General features: G+C 42.7%; 1 protein-coding gene across 1 annotated transcript in view; it reads left to right on the top strand.

Annotated features, from left to right (window-relative positions):
* Window positions 1-1,770, top strand: part of SNAP91 (synaptosome associated protein 91) — a 64,834-nt gene extending 63,064 nt beyond the window's left edge. The window contains exon 30 of the mRNA XM_088520307.1: window positions 346-1,770. The gene's annotated coding sequence lies outside the window, so the exon portion shown is untranslated. The remainder of the gene's footprint in view (window positions 1-345) is intronic.
* Window positions 1,771-14,506: the final 12,736 nt, after the last annotated feature.

Raw genomic sequence — 14,506 nt, forward strand, 5'->3', positions numbered from 1 at the left:
GTATCCTTAAGAGCTTCTCTGTAGCTGTAGCTTAAAATGAAGACTGTTCTGAGCTCTACACTCTACAGTCTTGGCAGACACGGCCCGGTTCCGTTTTCCCGCTTCCCGATGTCCGTGCGGGGCAGCCGTTCCTGGGCCTTTGCGGAGATGCAGAGCAGCCCCTTGCTGCCCTCACTGCTTCCCCCTCGGCAGAGCCAGAGCTGCCGGTGGGAAGGCCGCTCCTTCGGGAGCGATCCATAACGGCTTCGACGGCTAAAGGAAGGGCTCTTTTCCTTAGCTTTTCTAGGAGATGTTTTACCTGATCCGATATTCCGGTTTCCGTCTAATGCTTCTCTGTTTCCACAGCTGCAGTTTTTCTGACTGGACAGTAAAAACGTGAGTTTGGAGTCTACAAATTGATGCTCAGAGTTTCCAAGTGAGCTACCAGTACCAAACCCAGCGCTTACTCAGACTTTCTCTTACTCCTGAAACGTGTAGCACAGCTGTGAAAGTGAACATTAGGAATGTGTACTACTACCTTAGCTGTTATCCCTACTCTCTCTAAATTTGTGTACTTGGGTTATTTGTGTTTTACAATTTAAACAATGGATGTATGTTTCTGATGCCTTCTAGTGCTTTTCTGAACCTGTCCCATGGGGGAAGATTATGCAGCTGTTGTTTGGTGAGCCATTTGGAGCAATGTCTGTGTTTTTTGAAGGTTTCAATGTATATAACTTTTCAAGGACACCTGAAATTTCCCTGAGACTCAATTTCTCCTTTATCTGTTACAAAATATAGTGTGATAATACCAGATAGTAAGGAAAACACTTATGAAGTTGTGTGGAATACACTGTTTTTCCAATCACAGGAATCCCAATTGTCGTGAAAAAATGTTTTATTTTTGTGGCACTGTATATGTTAAAATAATTTAAAGTAATATAAAGGTAAACCTCCATAACATGCTTTTCAATGTTTTACCAAGAATGAAAAATCATATCTGAAAGATTACCATATTTATTTCTGGTTTTATTTTAAAATATATATTAATTATTTAAGGGTTTTTTTCCTTTTAAAATTGGCATATTTATCAATTCTTGCTAAATGCACTGAAAATAAGTAAAGGGTCAGTTTCTCTCCATGTAGTTGAAAAAAGCAACCATAGTCGTGCTGGCATTAGGGGATTTCAAATATGGGAGCACTCTTTGGTATATCTGTAGTCAGAACATTACAAGTGGTGTTACTCATCTCTGTTTAGTTCTTATGTACATCTCTTAATTTAGTGCTTACCTGTGTATGCCTTAGGCTAGTGTTTTATCCATTTCCTCAAATGCGCTGTGAGTAGCTTTTGTACTATTGGTGATTAGATTAAATTCTGATCCAGAGAACCATGCCCTTTACTGTACATAAATGTGTTTCTTTAATTTTTAGTTTGTTCTCATACTGTTTCTGCTGACGGCTTGGCTTAAGATCTTGACTCTTAAATGAGGTCACTGTTGATCAGTGTTACAAGTGGCTTGGCAGTTCTCTGTAAAAGCATATTGGGTTGGAAAGATGTTCACCTCAAGTCTTTCAAATTAACTATTTAATCAGTGTATGGTACCATTACAAGTGGTTGTATCTGAAGTTGCGGTGGGGATAACATGTACACCGTCATGGGAAAGTTCTATACAAAGCTAATTTCAAAATGGCTCTTCTTTGTATTTCAGTTCAAAAAAACAACAACAAAAAAACCCAGAAACCCCAGTGCATGTGTGCCCTCTGAGATGCAATAAACACCTTGATGAAAGTAAATGTCTTGTTGCTGGTTTCCTGATCACTCAGATGTTGAGTACAGTCGTACACGGAGGGGGCTGCAAAGGTCCTAACACTTTATTTGGACCTGCAGCCTGGTTTTGCTGATCTTTGAGCAGTGCAGGAGAGGATCGTGCAAAGTGAAACTACGCACAAAGCCACAAGCAAGTGAAGCAGAGGGGATGAGAGGAGAGTTCTCTGGTGTGGCCTGTACTGCCTCATAAGGTCTCATTGAAACTACTGCTCTCCCGAAACCAGAGTGGCACTGGACTAGCTGTAGCTGTGAAGGAGCTTACAGTGCTCATCCTGATTTCTTTCCTCTTAGGGGTTGTTATTGAGAGCTGGGACAGCCTAGGTTTCTAAAGGAGTTGCATATACTAAGGTTCATCTTATGGCAGCATGAAGAGAGGAGGAAATGCTTCATGTAGTGTAGCTTCTTTACAGTCCTTCTGATGCTGAATGACTGCAAAAGATATCCTGAGTTCATACAAGTGAGATGACTAAGCAGTGATGCACACAAGGGGCTGCTTGAAGCACTGCCTAAACTGGAAGGTACGGCAACTGGATCACCCTCTGGTAAGCTTTGAATTTTGAGCTGAACCAGTAGGGGAGTGCCATTGCTTAAAAGTGCTCTGGTGGGTTTTTTGTTTGTTGGTTTGTATTTTTATTTGCTGCCTCACTCATCCTTTGAATCCATCATGTTTGGCCTTTGGAAATCTGACTTGGTCCACACTGAGTCTTGGGATGAGTGTCCTGTTGAGCCAGACTCTTTTGGGTTGGAAACCTGTAAGGCTAAGCCAGGCCTTTCTCAGCAGATTCCTGTGATTTTGTTTCAGGTCAGTAAGACCCGATCTGGTTCTTGAATGTGCACCCAGAGGGCTCACAGTGTTCTCGGGCTCTCTTTAGTTCTTCTTTCCTTTGTGTTACTTTAAATAAATGCAGGGACTGTTAAATTATCCCCATCTTGTACATGCTAAATTATCCCCGTCTTGTACGTGCTTTCTCACTTGGAGTTATAATTGAGAGCGTTTTCAGAGGACCATCATAAGCAAACCCTGGTGGCAAGATGCAGGCAGACCAGTTCTCTAGCGTTTTGTGCTAACTAAGGTGATTAGCAGAACTCAGAGTTCCCTTAGTAGCTAACAGACTGCAACAAACTTGTGTTTTACCTAGGACACAGGCTCCTGTGTGAAGCCTATAAAGGCCTCTTGAAAAACAGGTCCCAGCAGTGGCATGCTGATCTACAAGGCCTTAATGCCTAGGAAAATAAATGAAAGCTTGTTATGGTAGAAATAGTGTCAGTGACACAAAGATTATACATGGAGCTATTTGTCCATCTCTTTTAGAACATGAAATCTATCAGCAGTCTTATTAAAAGGAAGAAAACTTTTTTCCCATGTGTTTCATGTGGCTAGAGCTGTGAGCAGTGTGGGAGATGGCAGACACTAAGTGTTAATGAAGGGACTAAGAGTTTTAGACATGGGATTACAGAGAGGGAGTTGGTTATAGGTATTTTAAAGCAGCGAATGCTGCTGTATTTTCTATTCCAGACTTCAGGCTCCTAAAGGGTCGTCATCTCTTCCTTCCCTCTTAAGTAAACTGCGTAAATCATGTGGGTAGCAAAAGCCTGATGCTCGTTCTGTTGCACAAGGCATCTTTGGGTGCTGTTATAGGTGTAATAATATTTACTCTTGGTGGAAGTTACCAAAGGGAATGGGACAGAAGAAGCAGAAACTGAAACAGAGAAATGGGCTGTGGGAGAAAACATCCCTTGCTAGGACTAGGTGGAGGAAGCTTCTTCTGCAGTTGTGAGGGGGACCTGTGATGGCTATGATGAATGACTACCCCACAGCAACAGCAAAAAACACTTCCAACATTTGCAGTGGGGTCACTGAAGTGAAACCTGTTGCGTTTTTAAATTGCAGCTGCCTTCTAGTCATGCTGAAGAGATTGCTCATGGAAGATGACAATTTCATGTCTTTTCAAAGGTCTTTCCAAAACACTAACCTGCTCTACCGGATGCAGAAGCTTTGTGCCATGGAGCAGCAGTAGGTACATCTAAGGTACATGCTACGTGAAGGTTTTTCTCCATGGTAAACTCCCATTTTACAGGGAAAAATGATCTTGGAAGAGATGGAAAAGTGAGTCAGAGTTAAATTGGCGGTTGGAGACAGGTTAGTTGATGGGCTTTGAAATAACTGCAAGAGGCTGGTAGGATATCCATGTAGGGTTGGAGTGATATTTAGGGAATCATGGAAGCAAGAAGAAAGGGAACTTCCTTGTAGCTGGCTCAGGCCTCCCCTGCTCTCCTAGGATTATCGTTTTGCTCCCTCCCATGCTCCTTGCCTTTAAGAGATGAAGGGCGACAGGCGACTGAGGGTGGCCCTGGGCATGGCCAGCTCTGCACCTCCAGCCTTGGGGAAGGAGCTGCTGCAGCAGGCGTGCAGCTTGCACGTGTGCACGTGAGCACCTCTGACTGCTCTTCAGTGAGGGTGCAGGCCAGGCCTCGCTCAGCCTTGTGCCTTGCAGGACGTGAGCTGTCTGAAGGAGACAAGATTTGGTGGTGCCGGCCAGTGCCGCCTGGACCTTGTTGCCTGGGCCTCGTGTCTCCAGCATCGCGGCTCCGGCCGCGTTTCTTCTGGTGAACTTTGCAGCAGCAGAACTGAAACTCGGTCCTGGGCTCCCTTCAAAAACGTTCTCCGTGGGAAGCAAGCTGCTTCTCTTGTTACTAGACTTCCTTGAAGATCTGGCCATACAAAATTTGCTTACGGGGCTCTTGGCTCCAAGGCAAGTTATGCTGGAAATTTGCCTCTCTCTCAAAGTATTTGACCTGCTGAGACGCCTGAAGGATGGCTCAGATGTTCTGCTCTCTAGAGCATGGACAGGGAGAGAGGCAGGGTTGAGTTCAAGCTATTGCAGCCAATTTTTAATTGAAACAAGTGCTCCACCAAGTCCCCCTTGTGTGCATGAGCTGTATTTAAGTATCCTTCTAAACTTAATTTGAAGTTCAGTTAAGCAAGTTATTCAGCTAATAATCAATTACTGTCTTTTCTAAATTTCACTTTTGTTTCAAAATCCAAGATATGCAGATGAAATCACATGTTCCTTGACCGCAGTCCTCAAGAGCATTAGAGACAGAGCTGATTCCCAGTTACTAGCAAGGAGCCCATAACAGAAAATACTGTTCCCTTTCAAAGTAATGTAAACAAATTACTCTGCAACAGTAAGTATATTTTTACTTTGCCTATTTAAGTGCTTGGCTATTGTTTGGGATTATAAATAGTAACTATAAAACTAACGCGTGCCCGTGGGCCTGTAATGCACAGCACAGTGGTTATTTTAAAGCATTTTTAAGTAAAGTTATTTCTCCTCCTACATATGACACCTAAGCGAGGTAATTGTTTTCTGGAGCTTTTAAAGCATTCCTTTACAGATAGTTTTTTGGTTAGTAAGGTGTAACATTAGCTTTTGGTATCTCTTGCACATACATTATCAGTATAGGCAAATCTAATGGACTAAAGCATTAACGCTATTCTGTGGTTCCAGGATGGAATATTTTTTGTCCAATTTGGTTAATGTTTATTGTAGCAACTTGTGTATTGCTTAGACTCTTTTGCTTCTTTAGACATTTGGCTTCATGATTGATCATCAAGTTTGACTCAGATCCTACTCTATTATTTAGCCCAGCTTGTGGATTTTTCAGAGAACTTTTTTTTTTTTTTTTTTTTTTTTTTGCCAACAACGGTCGAAGACTGGATTTGGGTTGTTTGTGCTTCTAACCATTTTTAAGAGTACCTCAAATGACTTGCTAATGCATCACAACCAACATCCCTCTTCTCTAAAATGGACAAATCATCTCCATTTCTCTCTAATGCAGATTTCAGAGGAACAGACAACTGCAAAATAATTGCAAGCACTGGAGGTCATAGCGATTCCCCAGAATATACTTCACCAGCTTGTACAGCTGTTTTCAGGATTTCCCTTGCCTTACTGTGTTGTAATTACTGTCCCTTTGCTCCACTGGGGATTCGCACAGGAACAACCCTACATTAAAATTTAAGGAAAGCATTTCTTGCAACATAGTCCTGCAAGGGGTCTGTCTGGGAATTTAGAACTGAATTAGCTAGTCTCATGTGTGCAGACTTCGTACAGTACAGGTCAGCGCAGTTTCATGAAGCGCCTGCGGTGGATGTTGTTCTTCTCATTTAATGACCTTTTGAAATAGTTGGAGAGATTCCAGAATAGTGTTGTTCTAGTTGTGCAGTTTGGCTTGCCAGGCAGGCTTGGTTATTTAAGACTGAACCTATCAGTTAAAGTATCCAGCTCCTGTTAAGTCCAGTGTTTTGGTAAATCTGTCTGCATTGGAGAGATGAGACTAAAACGGCATCATTTTCCCCTACTACCCAAACTGAAGAGTTAAGCAGATTCAATCGGTCTGTCTTGGGCTGAGCCATTTTGTGAAATGCAGTATTTTTCTGTTGACTAAGGCGATTTACTGCATGGTTACATAGAACTTTTATATTTGTGGGTTTAACTTGAAGTTGGCTCTCTGCTATGAGTAAACAAGACCAGTGCAACTGGATGCCTGCAGACCTTCTCAGGCAGAGAATGTGATGCCTCCAAGCACTGACCAGGATCATAAGATAGAAATCACTGAAGTTTATGGTCCACCTACTCTATTGCCTTGTTCTGAAGCAAAAACTGTATAGTTGCCAAAAGATCTTTCTTAAAGACCTCCCTCAGTCATGACACCCCAGCCCTTCCAAACACAACTTGAGGGCCTCGCCACCTTCACCCCGGGAAGGCTCCTGTTCTTCTATTACCTGACTTTTTGCTGCTGTACCTTGGAATTCTATCCATGGGGACCATAAAACCCATGGGCCTGTAAAGTAAATCTATAGATAATTTTTTTGGTCTCCTTTCTTGTCCAGGATAGTGCTGGTACACCAGCAATTTTGCTGGGTGCCATGGTGCAAACTTGGTGATGTCCCTGCTGCAAAAGCACATGGAATAACGGCATGAACTACTCTGCTCTTTGGGAAAGTCTTGTGGCGTTTAATGACCTTGTAATCTGGATCATATTTACATCTCTGTGAAAAAACCGTCACCTGTGGAGGGATTATTACCCCAAGGGGAGATGCTGACTTTGTGCTTACCCCCGTGCACACTACACTGTCTGCTGACCCTCCAATTCTGTGATTGCTGTGGCTGCTTGAAATGCCTTCTTTGCTCAGAGATGGGAGGTGCAAATGCCATCTGCAACCTGCTACAAAACAAATAAATCATATACACACTCCCATTGCTTGAAAATGTTCTTTGTGTTCACATAGTTAAAACATATGGGGGGAAAAATCATTTCAGGTCTGCTTTTAAGAATGACTGTTAATATTGTGGTTAATCTGCTTCATAGCAGTGATCTTCTGGCAATAATCTGCTTCATAGATTACCTTTCCCTCCTGGTCTCGTATCTCTGAGTTATGTACTTAGCTTATTTTTTACCAGGATATGCTTGGTTCCACACCAAATTTGCCAGACACACTTAAAAAAAAAATTAAAAGTTTGCTTTAAAATTACGAGGAAGGAGTTGGCTTCTAAATCTAGCAGTGCAACTTTTTGTGTTTATAAAAATAACTTGCCTTGAAGCTTAACATAAAGAAAAAGCCTTCATTGCGGCGTGCAGAAGGAAAGTACGTGGCTGTCCCCGTCTGTGCCAGCGCTGTGTGACTTTGGTCGTGCCTTCTAGGTTGTGACTGATGTGGTCAGGGACAGGCACACGAGGGCCTGCTGGGGCTTGGCAAGCACTTTGCCCTTGCAGTCTTGTCACTGTAAAATAAGGGCTGCCTTAAGCAGAAGCGGCGGTTAAAGGATATAAAGGGACAAGCAGGGAGGTGTGCGCGGTGTGTCCGAGAGCTGGTTTTCCAGATAGATGTTATCCCGTTCTACAGGCGGCGCTGCCTCTCCCAACAGCGGCCTGGCTGTCGGCGTGGGCCCGGCCTGCGCTCGCTCCCCGCAGCCTCGCTGGCCTCCCAGCCCCAAGCGGAGCTGCGGCCGCAGGAGAGGGGCAGAACTGAGGGGACTGGGGAGAAACATCGGGGATCTGCGTGAGAAAGGAGTGGGAAAAATCTTTGCAGCCGCCTGGGAGAAAACTGGGGGCCTTTCCTGAGCTTTCCTGGATGATGTTTGCTCTTGTTTAAAATAGCATCGAGGCGGGAAGGAAGATGGGTGCCCTTTGGGCGCACGCTCCTGGGGCTGGAGGCACAGATGCCGTTTGCTTGACGTTCTTTTGCCTTTACAGTTCTTCGCTTGCAGCCGTTTTACCTTAACAGTGCTGTAAGCGGGGTCCCCCAGGCACAAAGCCACCTCTCCAATGTCTGGCTCCAGTGGGTAGACATTATTTGTTTCATTTTGGGTGCTTGATGTGTGTTCGCTGGAAAATGAGATGAAACCCCCAACTTGGGCACAAGTGAAAATATTAAAAAGGGGGCTTAGCAGAAGAGAGAGGCCAAGACAGGCAGGGAGGCAGGCGAGAGATGGCACTGCAAAGAGTAAATTCAAAATACCTGAGCTAACGCGAGGGGGACGAGCACTGCTGCAAGAGGGCAGGACTTGGAGGAAGCGGAGACGCTGCGGGGCTACAAGGACAGTGGTCGGGAGCAAAAGGCAGAGCCAGGCAGGGACTTGAGTTAGGTCTTTGCTTCAAGGACTGAGACGCGATTCTTATGGTTATCTCGGTTGACGTGAAGAGCAGCAGCATCGCATCCGTATGTTGCTGGAATAAGGAGGGCCAGGGCTTTTCATGGCAATAAAAATAGGCAAAAAGCAAGACAGAAGATGCTTCATTAGCAAAACAGCTAAGTGGGTAGAGCATGGGATGCTTGTTGGAGGAAGATGACTTTGAACTCAAATCCACAGTGAGCAGGAAGTGCTCGATCGCAGAATAAATCACTGCCCCTGTAGGGACACGGTGGGTTACAGAACAAGCAAGTTATAATTCTAGCCGTGTGCACGTGCTGCAATTCTGGGAGGTGAACATGGACAGCAGAGAGAAGAGTGGTAGAGAAAAGACATTTGCCACACTTCTATAAAGTCTGCATTACTTTTATACATGCTTATACATGCTTATTTTTCAAAAGATTTGTCATAAGCTTTATTTAAATAAGAATATCCTTAGAAATCACTTTTTGTACAAACTCTCTCTCAGACTCTTTTTCATTCATGTTAGAAATCCCCCTTGGGTAATTTCTGCCTTTTTTTTCCCTGTCGGGAATCTCATGTGGGGGGAAGCCCCTCCTGGCTGTAGCGCCCGTGCCACCTTTCCAGGACCCAACAGCCTCCTGTCCTCCTGCACAACGAGGGCCGGCAGTAGGTCCTTGGTGAGTTAATCGTTCAAGAAATGGGCTAAGGCTTTTGCCTTGTCCTGTTTCCCCCTTGGAGCCTGCCCTGCTTCAGCACACTAACCAAAACATACAGCCACTTTCTTGCTCTTGTGGTGTTTCTAAATCACTCCTACCTCTGAATAAGCAAAGCTAAAATCGGAATTTAATCTGTAAATTTGCAAATTAAACAGAGGGTGCAGGAGAGGGGGTGGAGAAGGCTGCAAATGTAGCCAAAGGGCAGCTGAGTAATTTGTCTGAAAAACAGCCCAGCTTGGTTTAATCCAATGTTTTCAAACTCTTTGACATGGAAAAGGAACCATAGCAACCACAATAAATACGGTGCACACATAATTGCCAAGAGGCACAAGCTTTATAAAATAGCTGTGTAAGTTTTCCACTGTATCTGATGCTTTCTCTCAACAATCTTGGCTAAGAGTAAGCCAGTACCAAGGCTCAAAAAACTATTCCAAGCGAGAGGAATGACCATTTTATCAGGAATATTAGTCACAAATTCACTAGCGACCTCCTATCTTGAGATTGCTGGCGCAGCTGTTATTTGGTCAAGTCATTTCGAGCATTTGTTGGAGATGAGATAACTATGATAGCAAAACTGAAGGATGAGGATACTGGGCTGTCCTATCCCAGATCTGGGCAGCTGCTCCGAGGGGCTGCTCTTGAAATGAAGGGTCTTCTCTGAGGAGTCAGGGCTGGACGTCGTCCCGTTACCCCGCGGGGCAGCAAATGCACCACAGGTAGCAGCACAAACCAAGCTAATTACTCGGCTGGATGTTAATTAGCTGTGGGATATTCTGGGAGTCATTGCCTTGCTGAAGCAATTCTTTTTTTTTACTTATCAAATCTGCTCGCAGAGTAAGTATCTCAAAGAAATTAGTAGACAGGGACTTTATTTTTCTTTCCAGAATAAATTTGAAGAGACATTAATGTCTTTGAATCCTCTGGATATAATCTTAAATGATAACCTGTTACAATCTTGTATGGAATTGAGGTTATGCACCAATAAGATAGCTAACAAGCTACATCATGAGAGAGGAAAGCGCTGGAGAAAACAAGATCATCTTTATTGATATAATACGTGCATTGTATAATATCTTAATAGCGCCAAGCTTTACATTTAGGCTCTCAAATGAGCTGCCATTTTGTGTAGTTAAAATATTATGAAAATATCATGGGTTTTTTTTTTGGGGGGGGGAGGCGGGAGGGATGCTATTTGCTGTGTCTCTTTAAAAACTTACTACAAAAAGTCCTGAAAGAGCCTCCTGAGGCTGGGGAGACGCTCTCAGCCCAAGCTGTCTCATCGGACCAAATGGTTGCTACAGAGGAAACCCGTGAGGCTTATATGCTCATGAATCATTGGGGATTGTCCTCCAATTTTAGGCTATTTAACCGTGTTTTTGTTTATCTCATTCTTTAATCCAGGAATTTGTAGGTAAAAGTATTAGTGATATTCCGTGTTTTAAAACTAGATGTAGTCGACCAAATTTCTACAAACACACCAAGCAAAAATGGAAAGTACTTGAAGGCGTTTATTGGCTAGGATTTGTAGGTACATGCAAGACAACGGAACCAGCATTTAAAAATTTCAAGTTTGGGGTTGCTTTTTTTTTTTTTTTTCCCCAGTAGGGAAGAGCCCCCATAGGAATCCCAACAAAACACCAGGTTAGCAAAATGTTCACACGAGAGATGCCCTTCGCTTGGCGCGGACGTGCTGTGCAGGGAGTTGGTGTTTCCAGCCGTTGGGCACGCGCGGTGGCCTCTCCATCCCTTCGCGCGAGGCTGGGAAGCCTCATGTTTAACACCAGCCGTGGGGTTGTTCACAGAACTGATGGTTTGCACCTTTCAATCTATATTCTTATGCCTCTGCCAGCTCCTACACTTTCTTATAGTAAGACCCTCTGGTGCCCCACAGCCATTTCTCCTGTTACTTCTCACACTTCCCTCAGTCCTTGTTACTGTCTCCAGCTTCCCGTTCTTCCGGAATCCCAATTTATTTTGCTCTCTCTTTCTGGAGTAACCACTGTTAGCTGCAAGTTGATCCCTCATCAGCAGAACAGGAGAAACTCCCCAACTGCTCCTCTCCTCCACATGCCCATGAATTATTTTGTTACTTAAGACACCATATTCTGTGCTGATTTACACTCCATAACTCCATTTACAGACTCATAAATCAGTGCAATATTTGGATGGTAAATTATAAACTGAGCAAAGGAGTTTCTCTAAGCACATTTTTAAAGCCTCAGGTGCTCTATACCGCATGAGGCAGAAATAATCTTGCTGTCTAAACATTGCTTTTCCTTTATTAAGGTAATATAGTCTTGGACTTATTTTTTCACATCAGAGATAATCCCCTTGACTTCCATTATGCCTCTCCGAGCCCCATATTAAGCACATGCACCATTTTTTTTGCAGAAGCTGCCCTAGAATGTTAAAAATGTACATCTGAGATTTATAAATTGCCAATAGCCCTGTAGCAGAAAAAGGATTTCACGGAGTTTTTTTTTAGCTCGTGTCATTCGTGCAGTTCTACCAGCTCTACCGTGGTGGCTCTTCTGGAAAAAGTGTTAGTGTGAAAACAACTGCTGCCTGGTGCAACATGTGAAAGAGGGACAAAATCCTTCCTGGAAGCCCTGCAAGGCCTCCGGCCCTGCCTGTGCTGGGAACCAAGCCCCGAGCCCTGGGCATTATACAACAGTTGTGGATCTGATCCGCTTTGGAAGAGGACCTCTCCCTGTGTTTGTGCAGAGATCAGTAGATACCGGCTGCAGTTATTTTAAGGAAATCTAAGGTTATGGCAGCTCGGAAATCCTCGTCTCATTTGCTGGTGCCAGCAGCTTTGTGCAGTGCATCAGCCCTTTGGCGCTGTGCATGCTACTGTGAAAAGAGCTGATTTATGACCTGTTTAGGAAGTGCTTGAAGTAAGCAGTAGCCATACACAAAGCATTTCCGTCTCCATTATGCGCAGTGGCAGATTGACACGGTGCACGGCAGCGGGGTCCAGCAGGAAGCAGCATTTTGTCCACTCGCGGCTTCGGCCGGACGCTGCCGACCGGCGCCGCACGGGCTCTGCTCAGCGAGGCTTCGCTTCTGCGCGTGCTTGTGCTGAGCACCCAGACACGCTCGCTTGAATACAGGTAGTTCTGATCCATGTTTTCCTGTTGCTCTGGCCATCTTTAATCTCTTGAGGTAATTATAGCAAGTTGTTATTATAAAAAGAGACCTGACAGGTGCTATCACCGTTTTTCTCCCTCACCTTTTCCTCAGTTCCTGGACTAATAAAGAAGAGGATTTCTTCTCCTCATGAGTAGACCCAAATGAGAATCATCAAAACAAGGCATTTACTGTCAGCTTATCTTGATCAATTTTGGACCCAGATCAACAAATGTAAGTGTGTTAAAGAACTCTATAGACCTACGCTGACCTATACTGATTAAGAACATGGTACCGCATTCGTTGCAGCAATTGTGGAGAAAGGCACTTAAGCAAAACATTATAGAGCAATCTAAAGAATACTGTAGGCCTGTTGCATAGAGCAAGAGTATTACAGACTTAACTGAGGAGCTTTAAAATCGTCAAGGAATATGTCATATGTCTCAACAGCATGTTAGCAACAAACCAAATTAATTAACCTTGAAATCTATCTTAGACATACTCATATCTAAACTTTAGCAATTAGTTTGAGTTTTCCACAAACCATCACACAAGTAATAATCACAGCCTGAAAAGGCTGAATTTTTTTTAAAAAATCCTTTAAAGTGAGACCTCTTCCAATTAATGAAATATGCCAAGAGCAGTGGTATGGAAACAAGTCTTAATTTTCCTATGCTTTGGTAATACAATGACAAAAAAGTCGCCCTAAAAGAGCCAGGTTTTATAACTTCAATCAGCTACAGAATAATAGGCTGTTAAAAGTGACCTTATGTCATCAAAATATATTACAAGCATATTTTAAAGATACCAACAAACCAATAATATTTTAAAACCATGTCATATTTTTTCTTCTGCACACAAAGAAAATAGATTTCAGTGAGTATAAACTTATGATCAAAAAATTAAATTAAATATTGGAATGGTGAATAACCTTAACGGTAATGAAACCTGACTCATATGATCTGAAATACACAGTATCATTTTATGTTATTAGATTAACATAGCACCATAAGAATCTTGTGTGCTTCAGCATCTTGATACAAAATACAAGATATAAAAACTCGTGTAGCAATCAAGAACAAACAATAAAAGGTGATGCATGTATAAAAATGTGTAAAAGTCAAGCTCACTTTCTTTCCAACAAATGTGGTTCAGCCAAAGTAGTGAACCAAGTTATTTGATATCTACTGCTTCTACCTAGCAAGATATGTTATAACTTACAGGATAGTTCTACCATTCAGAAAGCAATATAATTTAATTTAGTTGGGAGAACTTTTTGGTTTATCCCTGCAACTCCTGTTGCTGCAGTCTGATACGATTAGAAGTACCACCACTTTGTAAAACCACGTAAAGATAAACCAAAATATTGCTTTCCATCTCCCAGTTCAATACAGAGTAAGTATCCTGTCTGTGAAGCTGAATTCTTATAAAAGTACTTTTAAAAACTTGCAAAAATGGCTAGCACCCCAAAATCTAGCATCTGTGGCTTTGATGTAAAGATCTAAATGATTGTCAAATGGCTACTTCAAAAGTCATGACTTTACCCCAAGTAAAGTTAAACGTTTGACTAAAAACTAAAGCTATGGATCTCGAAATATTAATTAGGAACCAAATGCTTCCTAAGCTTAATATTCCCAAATGTTTAATATCTCCAAGATTTGTGTAGCTTCTCAAACAAGATTTCATGGCATTAAATTGTATTCCGGTATTTCCTCTTCTTCCAAACATGGAAACTTCTATGTTCATTGACTTCTCTTTGCTGTTTTGGTAAGTAATTAAGTGAAATTTGTTTTTTAGCTCTAGTTGTCAGCTACAGAAATTTGGGATTACAGTGGAAGTGTTCCTTCCATGTGACCAGAAGAGGAAGCTTCCCAAAGAAACAAGCATGAACTAGATTACTGTACCTCGACATAGAGATGTGATTTTTAGAGAATGCCAACGTAATTTGCTGGCGTTTGCTGCTCTCAAATCAATATCCAGTTCCCTGGATCATTCAGGGAAGAGCTGTATACACAGCTTGTGTCTGAAGAACTGAAACGGAACCCTGAGAAAATCAAATCTATTGGAAAAAGTGTGTTGCTTAATAACTGCTTAATAATATCAGTTTGAGAAGTGTTAATTCTTCTGTTGAAAAAAATGGGATAGTCATTTTTTTCTAATGAGAATTACTAAAATTTATCACACTTGAAAACATA

The sequence above is a fragment of the Tinamus guttatus genome, unplaced genomic scaffold (genome assembly GCF_059628265.1).
Source record: "Tinamus guttatus ecotype Peru unplaced genomic scaffold, ASM5962826v1 Tinamus_guttatus_pri_ptg000085l, whole genome shotgun sequence".
NCBI lineage: Eukaryota > Metazoa > Chordata > Aves > Tinamiformes > Tinamidae > Tinamus > Tinamus guttatus.